The 19,827-nt window shown below is 38.7% G+C and overlaps 1 protein-coding gene across 7 annotated transcripts in view; it reads left to right on the forward strand.

The window, feature by feature from the left end:
* LOC117942269 (protein diaphanous homolog 3-like) overlaps window positions 1–19,827 on the forward strand; it is a 166,691-nt gene that overhangs the window by 138,976 nt on the left and 7,888 nt on the right. The gene's annotated exons all lie outside the window — the stretch shown is intronic.

The raw sequence follows: 19,827 nt of genomic DNA on the forward strand, positions 1-19,827 counted from the left end.
TATCAATGTAGCCGTGTCTGTGATAACACAACCGGATATCGATTTGTATCGGTGAATCTTTACTCCCCTAATAGTACATGCATCTACAGCTTTTTCCCATTTTTGTATAGGATTACTAGTATGCAATGCACTCTGTATAACAGGTCCGTGCATTCTTTTACATATACATGGTTACAATGTGTGGGAACAGTCTCTCATGAGGGCTCATTAAATAGAAAGAGAGTGAGACTGTCAGAGAGAAATATCTCACATAATGGCACCAAACATGAAAAAGGGAACATCTCGTTAATGTGCCACTAAGAAAAACGGTGGCTTACTCGTATGCTGGTCAGGTCCCAGCTTCAGTTCCAGCAACATGCACAAGACAAGCAGCGTAATAGCGATGAGCTCTCACTCTGTAGCTACATAAAGGAAATTAAATGCACCTCAAAACCAATAGAAACCAACGGACTAATATATTTCAAACTAACTGCATTTTCTTTGTTAGAGGTTCACCTTTAAGGGATGGGGTTGATGTCAAGTAAATGTGGCTTTTTTGTCATTTAGTGGCCACTGGTGTTTTACTCTCAGGACAGCTTGATCCCTAATCCTGAGCCCAGATATTATTTTCTTGCTGAGTTTTTTACGCACAAAGCTAAGCTGGGTGTGGGTGTGTGTGCGCGTGCGTGCGTGTGCGTGTGTGCGCACACAATATGAGGTGGTGGAGTTGGAACAAGAGTGAAGATGAAGAAATTCTATACTTAGAAAATAGAAAGAAATGTATAAGATTGGAAGATATAAAAAAGGAAGAAAAATGATGGTCAGTAATGGAGGCATTAGAAAGCCCAAAAAAAGTTAAGGTTTAAGTGGTGTATTAAAAGTTACAGTTAGCATTGTTTTTGTTACCAATGAAAACATCTGGTTAAACTATTACAGTTCTAATCAGAAACATAGGGAGCCCCAAAGAGCTTTGCTTAAAGGTGAATTCTGACCAATTTGTATGGGAATCTCGATCGCTATAAGTATCCAAGTACTGTTGAAAGGGGGAAACAACAACAACCAGAATCTGTGCTAGTTGCTGCAGCTACATCCAGAGCTCCCAGTTAGCTGAAACGCCAGTTGTGGGGGCATGTTGTAAAGAGTGACTTTGTGCCTCTTCACAGACACAAAATGCAATTAAAATTGTCTGTGCCACATAAAATGGGGCCCTTACGTGACATCAAGATGCATTTTTAACTCAGACATTGTTTGTCTCGGTCCTGCCAGCAGCTAGGTCGCCCTGCTAGCTACTAGCTGCCGTGTGGGATTAGCGGGTTTAGCCCGGTTCAGCCAGGCTTCGGTTATAATCATCACGCAGCACTTCTGTGTATAGAAGTAGCTAATCCAATTTGTGTGTGATGGATGGCATTGGTGACTAGGAGACTTTGCTGTCAGTGTATAGTGTGGTACTATCCTTAGCCAGGCTTGTAAGCCCAACCGGCATCTTAGCTTCTTCTTCCGCCGCCTTCCTCACCCCCCGCTGCCGACAGCAATCTACGGAGAGCCCGGCGGTCTGGCTATGTCCTCCTTTTTGCGACAGAAATATTAGTGTATTTTCGCCCTTAAAAAATTGGGTAATTGAGCACTGCAGTGGTTGTGACCATATCTGTGACTATGACACTACATGGAAACAGGGCAAATGGCTGTGGCTTTCACAGGGATAGCGTTAGAGAAGGCTAGCTGTATTGTCGTTATTCCCACTCCGAGCATCTTCCCTTGTGAACACCTCCAATCTTCCCTCTTCACACACCACACTCCGATCTGCACACAACTATCCCCACGACTTCAGCACGAGACTACAGCTAGCCTTCAGGTTGCTGGGAATCAATAAAATCCCAACAAGTTACATCAGTTTTATTATTTTATCTGTACATTTAAAACAACCAAATAGCTGTTTGTTGTACCTTTTTATTTTATTTTGAAACCAGAGTGAAATCATTTACAAAGCACGCTGTGAAAAGATCATGTTCATCATCATGTTTAATATCAAAGGACCTTGAATTGACAAGACTTAATGCATGATGTAAAATTATTTAAAAACTGTAGCTTTGGGAATAACAGGTGATCATCTCATCTGAATATTCACCAGTGTTGAGCAAACTAATTTACAATACCCACACAACTCTACCTCTGATTTGCTCACCGTGAAATTTTACTCAACCTCAGCCAATCGTCAGCATTTATGCTCTTGTCTCGTGCGCGGCCCACTAACCAAGGAAGAACAGTAAAAAAGTATTTGCTTCTTGGCTCAGAGATCTAGTTGGTCAGATGAAAAAACAGTAACGGCATTTAGATGCTCTTCCCATTAAGATGGGAAGAGCAATCAATTAGATAACTCGTTACTGAAAAAACTAACACCATTTTTTTTTAACGCTGTTTTTCCATCACTGATTTTCACACCCGTTTCTTAAATTTTTATCCTTTGTAAACTGATGCAACTTCAAGCACATTTCTTCGACTGCATGTTATAGTGAATACCTGCTAATACCAGGGAGTTCCCATATATTTATCTATTATATAATAGTCTTTTGAGCTTCATCAATGGGACAAGTGTTAAAAAAAATAATAATCTGTAAATGTTTATGATAGTGAAAGCTAGAGTATAACGTACTGTAAGCTCTGTATCTTAATTGAACACACTAGTTACTTAATCATGATGGGACTGGCTGTAAGACTATGTCGCCATTCACACTTAAGTCTCTTCATGTGTCATCTAATTGTATTTGGATAATCACTGAATGATCCATGTGGGTGAGAGAGCACTGATCTGTATGAGAGCCTATGAAGGAGGTACAGGCCCATAAATACAATTTACCACGTTTGTATTTATGGATAACTGTTGGCTAGTGAGCTAAACTGTTATGGTTGGGACGAGGGATTTGATGGCTTTAGGCGTTAAACTTACAGGCAGAATCATTTTGTTAGCTATTGGGTCTAGGCTTGGCATTAACAGCCATGTTTACAAGTACATAAAAAATCGAACAATTCCGTTAGAAATGGAGCTTCTTTTAGCTTTTTCTCTCTACAATACACATTTGTTTCCCTTTGAAGTGCTTTGTCACACACTGTAGGAAAGCCTCCTGCTATTGCGTAGCAAGTATTCACTAAACACAACTTGGTTAAACTTTGATAATATGTGGTATTTGCGTTAATGTTGTACGTTATATCATAGACATGCTAGCAGTATGGCTCCCGGGATGATGTCTGTCAATTGGTTTATCCCTTACAAATCTGCTAGCATGGCGGTGGAAAACAAATAACCTAAATTAATAGTAGGACATTATTTACATGGCCAATGAAGTTGACTTACGGTATATGCTTATATGAATTACAAATTGAGTATTTTATAGAACTTAAATGACCCTCTTGCAGCTCGGCCCTATTTGTATCTTAGAGTCCCCTTTTCCTGTTATTTATTACTGCAAAAGAGATTACTTTCTCTTTGCTGAGAAATAAAGCTTCTTGGTTTGGCTTTCACGGTTGACTAGTAGCTGTCTGTCTCCAAACAAAATAATGACAATGAAGGGAGATAACAGACATAGTATTTTAGAGGTAGAATGAAAGGAAACATGAAAATAAATTTGAAATGTGAGGGTCAGGAGAAAGAAAAATTGACAATTGGGAGACAAAAATAATGAGAAAGGAGAAATAACCAGATGCTAAGAAGTGAATAAAGAGGTATAACAAGGTTACTTCTAAAGAGAAAATAAGAGAAACAGACAAATGTACAAATGTCTTTTATTCACCAGTTTGGGTTGGGAATGTACCCATTATTAACTTTGGATATAGTGAAAGCACTGTCTTGTTTCTATGCAGCTATTGATTCAAAGTGTGTGTTTGTGACAGTGTATTCCCGTGGGTTGTAGCTAATCATCAAACAGTGGTGTGGGCCAGAGTTTACTAATGATGGTCTGCCAGCTGATGTTCATTAAACATTTGGCACACAGCAGGCAGTCTGGACACTCATGAGAATTAAGTCACCCTTCCTCTGTTGGTGTTGTAATCTGTGCCTCCCTGTTCTTTTTTGTATTGATAGCCTGTCCAGTACGTGTAGGCTAATATGTAGGAGGCTGTGAACAAAATGTAATTGTTTGACACTTAAGATCACAGGGTTTGAAACTGCTTGGTTGTCATGAATAATATGGAAGTAGTCATTAATCCATTATTCTCACTGGGATGGAGTAGGATCAAGTTGCTGGCAATAGAGAAAAATATAGGGACAAGAACAGCACACGCTCTTTTTACATTGTGAAATCATCTGACAATGTGTCTATGCATCACGCTCCTCCCATATTTAATATATAAAGCTTCCAAATGTTCGTTTGTGGTTATTAGTAGCCTATGGTGGATATGTAACGTGTGTGTGTGTGTGTGTGTGTGTGTGTAAAAGAGAGGGAGAAAGAGATAACTCTACTTGCATTTCACAGAAAGGCTAGAAATTGATGTCACATGATAATTCATCCTCTTCTTCCGTATTTCATTAACTTCTTAACCACAGAAGTATTCTTTATACCAAGTAGCCAATCTATAAAATAGTAGAGGCAAGAGTGAATGTCATTTAGGTTGCATTAAGTGGACTACCAAGCCCTGATGATTATTCACTATTATCCTTGCCACCTTTGAATGGAATAATACTGCATCATAAATAGAGTGGTCAAATTGTTATACACGGTTCTACGGTTCAATGCACAATACATTTATTTGCCACTTGGGGGCAGCAATAACAAGCTATAACACAACATTTACATAGCATCACCTTTTAAGTTGATAATGGAGACTTGTTAGCAAACAGTAGCATATTTAAACATCCAGCAATTACATTGTCATTATTATTCATTTTTAGTTTTGTTTTAGGCAAACCTGGAAATTATTTACTCGCTTTGACTTTTTGCTTTTGGTGTGGTCTTTGCCAAATCCTTAAAAAGAGGTGTTGTCTTTTTTTTTTTGTTAAATGCTCAACTATGTTTACCAGCTAGTCTCTCACCTAATCTGTCTGCTGTTTGGTGCTCAGCAGGCAATGTATAGTAGGTTTTCAGAGCTTTTTCAGGGAAAAAGGCACATTGTTTTTACGTTGTGACTTGAAACGTTATTATAATAAAAAATATTGGTTATAGCTGCTTGAAATTCATTTTTATTTGACATCACATGTAATGCTATAACGCAGTTCATTTTAATAAACAATGATTTATTTTTCAGCATGGATTTCCATGTCAGTATCTCAATGTTAGTCAAAAAAATAATGGAAAGATTAAGCAAACAAGAATCTGACCTAGCATTCATTGACACCCCACGGTGCCTGACAGTTTTGAATCTTTTGGCTGGTACTCTAACAGTACTGACCGTTAATTCCCACCCCTAAAGCTTCGGATTGGCTTTTCTCTATTTTTATGTAAATGCATCACACTTGTGCACTCAGTCCTACATCAAGTATGATCACATGAATAAGACACACTCCGCTCTGTTCATTAGCCCTGTCCACTTTTCACTTCAAAGTCTGACACCTTGCTGTGTCTTTTTTACCCTGCTCCTCTCAGCCCACTTTGTGACATCTCTTACTGCATCAGTGAATGAGACTGTTGTTTGTGATGTTGTGTGGCAAAAAAATTATTAATCCTAATGGTGCACATCGTAGTCTTAGCAACAAAAGCCTCCACATTGTGGTTACCTACGTCATTGATGCGTTTCATGATTATTTTTTTCTTTCATGAATGCATCAGCAATCTGTCACTCTCTCACTCATCCTCTTTATCTGCTCTCTTTCATGCATTCACACACACTCTCTTGCGCACGTACGCACGCACGCATGCACGCACACACACACACACACAAAATTTCCCCTCCAACCTGCTCCTATTACCTTGTTGACAGAAGTGACTCCCTAACTGGTAGGCCGTCAAGCACCATTTTGCCCCTGTCATTCAAATGTGTTCACCTGACTCTGTCTATGTCAACCCATCTCAAATCATTACTTCAGCTGTTCCCTTTCAATTTCAGGATGTCTGTTATGTTTAACATAAAACAATATACAAGGACTGAGAAGAAATGTTTTTAATGTAGATTTTTTTTTAATATGAAGGTCACTGGTCATAAACAAAACGATACAAAGGGAGAAATCTTTACAGTATTGGCATAATATTTTAAGACAAACATATTTGAACTGAGTTGTTATTTCAAGAATATGTAAGTAATGTTGGGAAAGTTGTAGTAGTTAGACAAAATCTAAACTTCTTAATTTGACAAAAATACAATGGTCCGCATAAGGAATCAGATGGAGTGCAGAGACAATTGAGTAAGTTCAGGGCTCTCTCCCACCCTCACCTATGTGTCAGTGAGCAGGGGGCTTTAACCCTTTTCTGACACCATTAACTTGTGTTTTGTTGGCTCTGCACTTTTTGGCACAGCTTACTGGTGGAATCTTAGTCCACTCTGAGCCCCCTAGCACAGCTCTGAAACATACCAGTCAAGCATCTGGTATTTGTTTTTTATCAGTTAGAACTGATAGTAAGACAACACCTTCTAACACCACTTTAAATTCCAAGATACTTAACATCATCTGATATAATTTACAGTATGAGATCAAGCCCAGTAGATTCAGTATTCTAAAAATGCTATGATGAAGAGTGTTGACGTAGCAAATAAAGAATTCACTTGTTGGTGTAACTTATTCTAAAGCATGTGGCCAGCAGATTGTCCACCTGCAACATTTAGATATGTAAGCACAACAATGCTGGTACACAAAGAGAGTAGTTTAATGTTGGTTGTTTCCTGTTTGTACATCAGATACATTTTTGTGAATATTTTTTGCCTTTTTCTCTACCTTCCTATTACCTTTCTTTTTTGTCCATGCTTTTTATAGATGGTATTGATTTCACCACCTGGAAAAAGACAAGTTATATAAATGGGGGAAAAACATTGAACAATTGGTCAAACTGCTTTCAATTATGAAGGGAAAGGATAGTGAACGAGAATAACATTGATAAATAAGAGATGACAGGAAGGAAGAGGAGAAAGGGAGAATGATGTAACGGGGCCAATCACGCCCCAGTGGCTCTACTAATCATGCAAACAAGGTCACTGTCCACCGAAGCCAAACTGGCAGGCTATATACATGCATCTGAGGCATTGCTCTCTCACTGTCCCTCCCTCCCTCCCCCTTTCTCTCTCTTTCCCTTTTGCAGTATTTTCTCCTTCTGTTTCAGTCACTCAGTTAATCAGTTGGACATACAGCCAGCTGCCCACACACAGGCCCACTGGAATACCAGAAATATCAATGCATACAATACATTATCTGCATTCCAAGTTTTAACCCCCATTTGATCAGCAGGGTGACCAACACAAAAAATGGCTGTTAGGCTTATAAGTGAAAAAGAAATGTTCTTTGCTTCCAACTTCTCTGAGACAAGAAGGGGCTTCTTCATTTAATTTAATTGTAAATTCATTATGTATGTTTTGAACTGTTGGTCAGACAAAACAACACATTTTTTATGTTGTACAACCTTCAGTGTTAATTGGCTTTTCATATTGTTCATTATGTACATCACAAATGCATGTTTTATTGGCAAGAAAAGATTACAAAAGATTGAAAACACCTGCAGTTTCATTTTCTGAAGCGTGTTTTTAATTGTCAAATTCTCTCTCTCTCTCTCTCTCTCTCTCGCTCTCTCTCTCTCTTGGTGGTGAAACTATTCTAAAGCGTACGCCCAACAGATCCTCCACCTTCCTCATTTAAATACAGTATATAAGCACAACAAAAAGCTCATATACTGTATCTGACCTTTTCCTCCTAATAGTATATCCTTTAAATAAACTAAACTTAGAAACTTCAACTTATAACTGTCTTTTCTCTCAAGATATTGCTTCCTTCAAACACTGTATTTGAAATTTTTTTGCTTCTCTCGCTTTCTCTCTGACACTTGCACACACTAACTCACTCAGTTAGAGCTCTCTTAACAGAAAATCTCATGTTTCCCTGCTACCCTTAATTGGCCACATTGTGAAGGGAAGACAACATTGCAGTTTTCAAATGTTAGTAGCCATTTTCTGTGGAGTTCAGTAGTGAGTACAGTAGTAAGAGAATAATAACACACCCAGGAGGCTCTATCAACACAGACACTTTTAGGCAATACTTGCCTGTTGGTATTTAATAAGCCTATCACAGCTATAATGTACTGAATATTCCCTGAAAGCTCATACGATGTGGATAGGATGTTGTTTTGTCAGTTGGAAATCAAGCCTATGATAGTAAGTTCAAAAGTAAGCCTGAGTATTGTTTTAGTAGTGATCTTCCTCAGTCAAAGAACAGAAGACTGTTTTGGCAGCCACAAGAGAGAAATACCTTGTATGCTCACTCGACAATACTGGCGTCTTTTCTACAGAAAGTCTCTGTCTTTACTCTTTACTACAGAAAGTCGCTAGATATGTCGGCAGTTGCTTTAAAAAAAAAAATCTCTAAGGGGATCTGAAAAGTCGCTAAATCCAGCAACAAAGTTGCTAAGGTGGCAACACTTAGTGCTGCTATGTCTGACTCACTGAAACTGCATACGTAGGCGAAGCTCGGCTACGTACGGTGCACCAATCAGAGCTTTAGAGCTAAGGCAGGGCTGCAGATTAGGGGTCCCTGGAGAACCCGCGTATCTAACAGTAGTGCATAACATTAGTTACCCATAATATCAGTTTCTTGCATGCAAGTTTTATTTATTTTTATATTGTGTATTCTGTATTAAATACATGTGAATTCATGTGCCGAACAGTGATGTCCGTACTGATTTGGTTCACTCCGAATACATGAACCGTTCCACCCCTATCTTGGGGAGTTAAGATCGATGTTGATATATAGCAATCAATTTTACAACCAGTTTCTTACTTACAGCTGCCGACGGAGGAAAAATACTGTTCTGCTTGTTGTTCAGTATATACATTAGCCGAATAGACAATGCCAAAGCCCCAAATGTGCTTTGTCCATTCGCCACTAAAACACTTTTTGCATGACAGAAAGTGGGTGAGAAGAGGAGAAAAGTGGAATAGTAACAAGGGAGATGTTGTCAGGATATGTCACAGTCCTCTTGTTTGAAAGGCCTGTATTTTGAAACAAAAGCCAAAGGAGGAGACATCATGAGGTTCGTCTATACATGCCTGTCTGTGTCTTGGGTACAGTTGGTTTCAAACAGGCCATCTTATCAGGTTATAATAAGATCCAGGTATTTGGATATAAAGGATTCATGAGCTAAAATTGGGTTCTAGGCACTAGGTGTCTTTTCCTGTTGCTATGGTGAGCAAAACATTTGATGTATAGTAGGAAGTGAGTGTGGAACGCATACAAATGATCACATCTTTACATTTGAATGTACTTGTGAATGTCAAGAGGCATTAACCATGTCACACTCCTTATGCCGCATGTCAAGAGGTTGTTGATGGAAGAGAAAAATGTTAATTCTTTCCATAGTGTTCCTGTTTCTTTTGCTTTGTTTTCTTCTTTCTCTCTATATTCTATACTTTTACTCTATACTTTATTCACAGCAGTGGCTGTGTACATACTGAGTGGACTACAGTAGCAATACTCCTTGTTCTCCTCCCCCCACCTATGGCAATGAACCATTAGTAGTCACTATCCAGTGCCACACAGCAGCCTGTTCCAGTAGGTGTCTGTGTTGATTGCACTGCTTGTGTTACAGGTACCTTTAACAGCCTGTGTGTGTGTGTGCACACCTCCTCAAACAATTATTTGGGTTAGACCTAGGTGATTACAACCCAGTTCCATTCAGAAATGGATATTTGTAGCTAATCCTTAAATTAGGGAGAAAGCATGTCATTTGAAACCTCCAACATCATATTCAGTGAAGACATGGTCTGTATTCAAAAACGGTATCAGTGGCTAAATCATTTCATAATCTTCTCCAGTTGTTTAGTTGTGACTAAAGTAATTCATATACAGTGAAGTTTCAAAATTAGGAGAAAAACAGCATCCACATTGCCGAGTTTTTCAAAGTGCAACACGCACTATACTATATATAATCTATATAAAAACGTATTACAATTTTTCCTCAGTGGCGTCTCTGAAGCAATAGACATTCAATATACATTGTGTTCTAAAAAATGCTTGTATGTACATTTTTTTAATGTTAGTGCCAGGAGCTAATATCCATGGAAAACGATGTACATGTAATACATGTTGGTACACACAGCCTCACAAGATTTAATTGACTGTATGCAAGCACCATACGCTGGGTGTGTTGCATACAAGTGAAGCTAGTGGCTAGCTAACATTGCTAGCTAACCTGCTAATCTTTATTTATGCACGTTTAGACTGCACATTTAAAATGCATCACATGCATATTTCTCATTCCACTAGAACAAGAGATATACCTGACAATAATGATGAACTGTCTTGTTATGATCTGTATGTAATTAATTCGGTAGTAATTACCTGTGCTACGTCTACGGCCACCGAACAGACATGTTTTGTTTCACATTAGCTCTTTGGCAAGCTAGCTGTACTGTAGATCTTTAGCTACACACACTCACACACTCTGTCTGTGTTCCCCTTAATTATAACATTCCATTCTTTATAATTCATAATGGTCCACCACAAAAAAATGTGAAGTACTACAAATATGAACGATATAGTCAATTTCTGTATTTACAGTATATCCCCCTTAATCTACACACTCATCTTTAATATGCTTATTGGCAAAATACACCTTGGAAAATTAAGGCTTCCTTATCAAACACTTTGCCATCCTGGTGAATTTGGCATTAATATTAGTGTTAGCCAAAGTAAAGCGTTTATGCTTTTTATCATCATCCATTAGCTGAACAAGATTATTGTTTCAGAATAGTGTTAACTGTGTGTATGCTGTACCGTAGGGTAATACCCTATGATCCTACTGGATATGTAAGCTGGTTCTTCTTCTGGTGTCTTCCTTCTGGGTTTAGAGATGTCTGATTATGTCCAGGCTCAACCAATTCCAATAACAATGTAAGCTCTGCCTTCGCGCCAAGTGTTTTGGCAGATATGAAATCAGTGCAACAAAATCAGATTTGTGCTCAGAGCCATAGCCTATCATCACTGAAGTGACTACTGTAATTGTAGTAATGGATGTTTTACGAACAATGTTTTAGGACAAACATTTTTTAACTCATGCCAAAAATTAGTGTACTCTCTCTCTCCCCCATGATGTATCTTCATTACCTAACTTTCATATGCCATGTTTTCCGTTTGCTGCATTGTGGGAGGCGGAGTTGATTGCAAAGATTATGTCTTCAGCTGATTTTTTTTTGTTTTCTGTAGCACTGTGATGAGTGGTGTCTGCTCGTGTCAGGGAATGGATTGATTTTATTTAACCTACAGACACAAATACTCCTCAGACGACAGTATTTTCCCAGGTTTGCAGTTGATGGTGTAGCCTCACCGCCTCACCTAGTTTGGAGGGTAGCGAATGGCATGTCTTGATGAAGTGATTGTCTTTATGAATATGTTAACTACACCACAATTAACAATAATTAATTCAAAGCAAGGTGAGAAACTGTACAATACACTGTAGTTAGACTAACAAGTAACCGACATTCAGGAACTAATAAGTCATGTTTTTGTTTTGTCATTTATTTAAAAAATGATTATTAAGGATCAGTTACATTTGCACCAATTGTCTTACAAGCAAATTTTGCTTGTTAGAACTTTGAAAACAGAAGTGATTTCCTCAGTAAGATTGCATAACTGCTTCTGCTGGGGTCTGTGTCTAATGTGACATGTTGTTTTTACTAAGGCAGAACTCTCAAGCTGGGCTGGTGTTTCTGTAATGAATACCTTGCTTACGTCCCTGTCCTGTACCCTCATACAGCAGGTACACTTGTAATTTGTTTGTGCCTTAACGTGTGAAAACTACTTTTGCATTACCTCGCAATGTTTTTTGCTTTACCATGCAATACTTTTCTCCATCTATTCGTTCTGAGCCATATGTCTATTTCTGGATGGATCATCTCACTATTACACATTTTGGTGAAATAATGTTCGTTAGGCATGTTCATATTCATCTGTGTTAAAGTTCTATAATCAGGGGTGGAACTAGGCCAGTATGGTCTGGTGCGCTGTACCTCTAAAAGATGAAGTGCAGGTGGTCTGTTGATATGAAGGCTACACAGTACCAGTAATAGGGCACAGCAGGTGTCTGCCAAAACCCATACATCAACCCATCACAATGGCATTTCTAACAAGAAAACACATTTGCTAACGTATGGTCAACGTAAAAAAAAAAACATTTTCCTGAATTATTTAATTGCCAGTTTGTTTATGCGCAGCACAGACCTGTGAGTTTTTATACTGTGCTGTACATTTGCTGGCATTTAATCAGCTAAAAACAATGCAAGCTGCTACAGTATGACCATATATACCACATTATGCTTTTTTATGAAAGAGATATCCGGTTAGCTGAACTCATCAAAGTCTCTTTTCTTTTAGCAAAAGTAGCATCTTGTGTTTTTCAACATTCTTTCTTATTATTATGTTTGATTTCATGTGTTTTTTAATTAATTGTTATGGTGTTTATTACCATTATAACTGTTTGTTTATTGTCTAATAAAGAACATATTCATTTTTTTACCTAATTTGAAACGTCTCATACCGTAAAGTAAAGTGTGACCGAAAAATGAGGTGAAGCACTATGAAGCAAAGTAGATTCCCTGATAGTTATCTGTTCACCACCACATGCAACCCCTCTGACATTGGATTTTATCTTGTTATACGTTAAAGACATTATAATCATAGAACTTAGAGTATTAATATGCCCATTGAGCAGGACATTTTGCTTTGTTTTTTGTTTTGTTTTGTTTTGTTATAACTGCTTACACTTTTCTGTTTCCTGTATCTGTCTTTTTATTGTCTGTAAAGCGTCCTTGAGGGCTCAGATAGGCGCTGTTAAATAAAATGCATTATTAATATTATTATTATTATAATGCCCAATTCAAAGTACAATATGTTATTTATACTAGGGCATTGCACTTGCTAATAGGAAATTGACATGGGGCAAAAGGAATGAAAGCCAAATGGAAAAACCTATTGGAAGGAAATGTAAAATAATGCGAGGTAACGCAAAATTTATTAAGTTCCAAATAAATTCTTGCCGTGACACTTTGGGGGCTCCGTACAAAACACATTTCTTGCCACACAAAAGAATTCAGTGGGAGAATAGATTTTTTTTCTGAGTTTGTTGTTGTTGCTGGTGTTATGAAATCATGTCATTTGTGGTGAATATTTAAGTATAATTTCTTGCTAGAATATTTATTCTAGCAAGTCTACTGTCTTTTAAAATAACTTTCCAAAGCAGTCAGAAAACACACACACACACACACACACACTCACTCACTCACTCACTCAGTCACACTCCTACATAGACCTGCTCTCGCCCCGTTTTATATCTCCTGTCTGATCAATGCTCGCAACAGATAAGAACACCAAAGCTTCCCTGATTGTTTGCAGACAGTGGGTGTTACATGCTGCCATGGCGCATTGTCTTTTTTCTAAAGTTATTTACTTGTTTGTTTCACTCTCATTGTCTTCTTTGTTCCTGTTTGTCTTGTGTGTGTTTTCTGATTGGTGTTTTGATCATTAGTAATAAGTAGGATTGTGCCGCAGGCACTCCTGTATGCTCTGATGTCTCACACTGAGCCATTGTTCTTTTCATTGGCTGATTAACAAAAACAAACACTATTTTGTACATCTGATTGTGCTGAACAAATGATAAACGAAATAATTGAACACAATTTTATTCATACCTTTATTGATACAATCCAATGTGATGATGGTTTATGGTCCCGGGGAGGCTCCACGCGGAGCTTTTGCCGTAAGCTTGATTGACTGCGAGCTCTGTTCCCGTCTCACAGTCACCTGTTCTCGGGTAACTGGACCAGCCACCACCCCCGACCTGAAGGAGTACCACAACCAGTAGCTCGCAGTGCTCTTGCAAGGTGTCAATTGGCGTCTCCAAAGAGGCTGGCTTTACTTAAGTGGTTCCTTGGGTTGATTTTATTGCTTTTTGAAAAAAGAAACATTTCTGGGATGTTTAGGCTTGTCACCTTCTCTTTGTCATTTTTTACCGCTAGTTACTACCAAGGAGCTTGCTACAGTTATGCTACAGTCACGACACCATGGAATGTTAATGTACGTTACTCAGCAACAGGTGAAAATAGGGGCAAGCTTGCGCGACTAAACTAAAATGAATTGAACTTTTAAGGCGAGGAAGGAGAAGCAAATTGCCTTCATGTGTGAAAACAGCTTTATCTCGCTCATCCGGGCCACGCCCACCCCCCCTTAAAACAATGGTAGGGGAAACACTGGAAGGGATAAGTAGGAAGGATCAGATGTTAATGGCAGTTATAGGATTCTTTTTTTAATCCCAGGTGTTATTTGTTTAAAAAAAAAGATCAAATGATCTTAGGATCTTAGAGTAATCCTTCAGCCTGGTTTATGTGTACATTGACACCAGTAATCAGTCTCCACCATACAGAGCTGTTTTAAAATTGGAGCATTGAGCAACATTTTGATAACTTATTATTGCAGATAAAGGAAAACAATAATTATGTCTCCTACAGATCGTGCCATGGCATCTCTTAGAATGAGTTATGTTAATGCTACATGTAAATGTTCCCTGAATAGTTCATGAGGACTCACAGTTTAATCAGGTTTTACAACTTAATCATAAATATTCAACCTTTGTATTTATTGAGATTCTGTGTGGCCAAAATCCCCGACAAAATAAATGGCATGTTGGGCAGCGGAGTGAAATGTTGTTTTTTTCCTTCCTCCTCTTTTTGAGCAAGGGGTGGTCAACACATGATCTGAACTTTCACTGAGCTGGCAAGACTGGCAGATACAAGAGAGGGAAGCACACAGAGTAAAATACGTTATTAGCTGAAAAAAGCAAAGAAAAGACATGTTTGTCATTTCAGGCTTTTTTGATAAAAACATGCCCGCATTGATTCAGCTGTGATTCCCTCCCTGCCCTGATTTAAGCAGTTTGAATCGATGCAGCTGTATCTTACAAATTAAACCCAGCACGTTGATTTCCGTTGGTGAAGTGCATGTGTGTGTACGCTTTAATTTCTCTCAAGGTTTTTGTCTTCGAGAAAGCTTTAATGTGAACTTTAAGAATGCAAACACCATGTACAAAGAAGCAAATTACCCCAACACCTTCTGTTCCACATCTGCTCCACCTGTTCCTGTAGGTCAAGGCTAACATGAGCACTGAACTAGCAAAACAATTTTTTTGTGTGTAAGGGAAGCACTTTGTCAGCAGGATCTGTGATTCTCTGATTGTGGATGCAGTCATGTATGGATGGGTGCACATCTTATTTCAAGCCACTTTTTCTCATAGTCAAAGCTTTCAGCGTGGCTCAGCCCTTTTGGCAGTGATCCTCTGCCAACCATTTACACTATTAACCCATTCTATTGTCCACACAACCATTGACTTTATGGACTAGACATAGAACATGTCTGAGGGGAGCATGGATTGCAATGGGCCCCATGGGAGCTCTTAGAATGAATGAGATGGACGACACACTTGCTCTACAGTAAAGCACTGCACTATACCTCAGGCCACATCTGTTAAGGATGCTTTTGTGCAAAAGTATCAGTACATGCACAGATATTACACACATATATTATCCCAGTGAGGGGATTTTTGTACACACATGGAAGTTCACTAAAATAACAATGTATTGCTGACAATTACACATCTACCTTGCACACACTCTAATGCACCCACACACTGAGGTCACTGCTACGGGTCACACTCAGTTGGAAAATTATTCCCTGGGTGTTTGCTGGCCACAAAATGGAGCTTCACCATTTAAATGTTTCCTCATCTGGAGAGGGCGAACATCTCTTTTTGGCCCTGTATTGATTAAAATCAATATGGTCCAATCTCATCAACACCATTGTCCTTGGCCTACTGATGTCTGACTTGCAGAGGACTCAGGGTGTGTGATGAACTACAGCTTTCCTTGGGCAGATCCATACCTTTTGAGGTGATTGGGTTAATGTGTTCCCCTGAGCCATGATGTGTACGACCTCCTATTAACTGCATCATTTGTCTACTGCATTGATTAGAGGTCCTTTTAATTGATCAAGGCTGGGCAGCCGGCAGTTCTAAAGGCATAAGGAATATGAAAAAGGCATGCATTTAGCTACACAGTCTGGGCTGATTGTCCATTTGCATGGGTTTGGGTTGTGCAAATGTGTCATTGTAGTTCTTCAGAGTGATGTGTAGACCACTGATGCATATATTTTTAATTGCCAGGCCTGTAAGAGAGTTAGAGGAAGAGGCCCCTGGACAGAGGCTGAACTAAACTCAGCAATGCTGCCCTGTCTCTTAATTTGTTTCCTCTTGGACCGCCTCCCTCGCTCTCTCACTCACTTATTGCCTTGGTTTCTCTCTTTGCGTTAGTCTGAGTAGTGTTAGCCGACCTTCACTGGGACACAGCCATGATCCTAATTGCATTGATATGTCAGCATGCTCCATTGGTTGCATAGCAATATTGCCCCAAAGCACTGCGGTGGTGCCATGTGAATTTTGCTTTCTTTTCACTGATGACTCACACAGTCGAGCTGCTGGGAAGAAGGAAACAGACCAACGCGTGCAAAACATTTTGCCAATTCAGGATTTTCTCTGGGGCAGTGTGATGCTAAGGCAGTCCCTTTCTTCTTTAGTGTGTAAGCACTTAAAGCCGTTCTGCCACACAGTAGATTGTGGAAAAACATGTTGCGCCTTTGACGTGACCCATAAGTTTATGATGGGTTGTTTTGAAGCCTGACTGTGGACTCGCCACTTGCTGCTGTCTTTTCTAATTAGTGAAGCCAGAAAATCCAAATTTGTCTCCACTAGCTCACTTATGTTTCACAGCAAACGCCACTATCAAGTCTGTGGAAGCTTTTACTTTGAAGCAGCTGCATGAAGTGTTAGGTTTGCAAAAACAGTATGACACTATGGAAAGCGTGCTAGTCTCTGCATGCACATGCTCTCTGTGCTCTGCTGCTTTGCCTACCACACAGATATTTGTTTGTCTTCAATTTGGCCCAGACTGCTGGAAAAAACTCCTTGGCTTACTATTTTTTTTGTTTGAAATTATCTGGTTACATACTCCGTTTATCACCCTTGCCTCTCTAAGCAGGGCAGTGAACAATGTCAAGCTCGACCAATTTTATGGTGATAATATTTATTTATTTATTTAACGTCACCGTCACCCTGTATTGTGCTATCTTAGCCTGATGCTTTGCCTGTCTCACAATTTAAATTCTGGAATGAGTTGATTTGATCCAGTTTCTTTTCCTGCCAACTGGTGGGTGGTTGTATGCACGCGCTCTTTCCCACAGGCTTCGGCATGTGTGTGTGTCAACTTTATTCATCAAAGATCATGTCTGAAATCAAGTGGAAGCATAACATTAGCATATTGTAAGTGTTTGTCTGTAGATAAAACATAAAGCCCTCATTGTGTTTTGCATCAGTAGGTCTGGCTGGACCTCATAAATGTCTCGTTAACCTAGACTCAATCAAGACTATTGACCAAACAACATGATGAACTTGATATTACGAGTAGGGATGAGATGATTATAGATTTTGTTGGTACACTTATAGTCTAAAAAATAATCACGGTTTCACGATTATCACAATTACTGTGCATTAATTAATTTCACTGCTAATGTATGAAATTACATTAACACTCTAGATTCTAATGTGATTAGTAGTAGTAGATTAGATGAATTAACTGTGATGTTTGAAAGTTCGGTTAGGGAAATCGTTTAACCACTGGATCCCTAATTACAAGTCAATATGAGTCAGGCAGTTTCTTAAATTTGGTTTAGCTTAATCAATCCCTGGTGAAGTTGTGTGCTACAGTGTGCACTTTGATATAGTTTCACCATTTTCTCTTTGCAGACAGAGCTATAGGCATGGTGAGGGTTGAACTCAAACCGTAGCCACACACAGTTGCTTTTGCTACACTATCCATTTGCGGATTACTTTGCCTGAGACTGTACTGTCAAAAGCAGGCTGCATTTCAGCCGGCCTCCACTATTTTTCGCTCCATCTTGTCAAATCATGTGCTTTTGTGCTTTTGTGCTCACTTTTTAAAATAAGAAAACAGGTTCATTGTGCTGTAACAAGCAAATGGAATATTATCTATCCTACCTTAAGGAAAGAAATTGCGAGTTCCATAGGGTGAGAAAGAAAAGGCAAGCAAATTAGATAAAGGAGGCATGAAGAAGTGTGCGGTTGTTTAAAAGAGAGGAAGAGCAAAACCTGTGTTGATGCAGACAGGCTGGCTACCAGATGGGTTTTGTCAGAGAAAGGAGGGAACAGAGGGAGAGAAATGGTTAAGAGATGGAGGCTGATGTGGCTGTCTGTAATGCGATATGGCATATGCGATTTTATTTTTAGGACACAAGGCCCCAGAACGATAGGTTTTATAGGGTTTTGAGTGGGTTGATCTTTTTAAATATTCAACTTCAATGAAATATGGAGCATGACTCCGGGCTGTTTGGAATTCATAAGTCTGTTTTGCAGGACTGCCCCTGCATATTGAGAGCTGTCAGAGTCGGCCTGAGTGCTAAACACAAGCCCTTAGCTAGCAGCAGAAACAATGGGGAGAAAAGAAACACCTCAGCGGGACTACAAAAGAGACAAAGACTTTCAAAGAAAGTCTTCCATTGGAGTTAGAATTATTAAATTATCTTTTGATGTCTATCTATCTCGGGTTGCCTTATGGGTGTGAATCTGTTAAATATTACTCCAATACACTGAGTGTTAAACAATCTCTTGTATACAGACACTGGTCTGTATACCAAGAATTTAAGTGTATTGATACAGGTTTTTAATACTGACACCAAAGTAAAGGTTATTATTCATATCTTGCATTGAGAAATAATAGACATGTTTTCTTCCTACAAAGCTCTTAAATGTTAAACACAAGCAGCAGTACAATAACTTTGATCAGAACCAGACATGCAATGCCAGCTTTCAGCTCATGGCTGTTTTGATACTGTAATGTAGTTTATGAACCTTACACTTGCTACAAAAATAGTGTGTGTGTGTGTGTGTGTTTAATTAGATATATATATAGATATATACATATATCTATATATATATGTAGATATATATATATATATATATATAGATATATACATATATCTATATATATATGTAGATATATATATATATATATATATATATATATATATATATATATATAGATATATATATAGATATATATATATATATATCCAATGTGTGTGTTGGTAAGTAAAAAACAAACAAAAACACCAGCAAATTAAAAACATTATTTCAACTGAAGTTTTTATTCTTATAATATGGAGGCTTAACCTTAGCACTGAGTTTTTAAAAAAAGGTAAGCACAATCTTTTTTCATTGCATATATCAGAGCAATGGGAGTTGAAAATATGTTATGGATACAGATGCTAATGCAGGTTCTCCATAATCCACTGCGGTCTGTGTGTACAACACACAGGCGTCTATCAGTTGTGCTTCTCTTCTCTCATGTAAAGTTCTTGTCAGTCCACTGTTGCAGACTGATTGAAAGCTAACAGAGAAATGTGTGCATCCGTCTGTCTGTCTGCGAATGCATTTGCGAGTGTGTTTCAGCATTGTTTCTAGAGGCTTGTGAAGGATCAATATTTTACTCTCCTAGTGTGACAGGTGTACACTGCTGAAGAAAGTAGCTGGAAGAAACCCCTAGTCAGTGTGAAGCCAGAGAGGGAAAATACATATGCATTAGACCACGGCTGCTGGGGATATTTACCAGCAG

Source organism: Etheostoma cragini, chromosome 1 (assembly GCF_013103735.1).
Source record: "Etheostoma cragini isolate CJK2018 chromosome 1, CSU_Ecrag_1.0, whole genome shotgun sequence".
Taxonomy (NCBI): Eukaryota; Metazoa; Chordata; class Actinopteri; order Perciformes; family Percidae; genus Etheostoma; species Etheostoma cragini.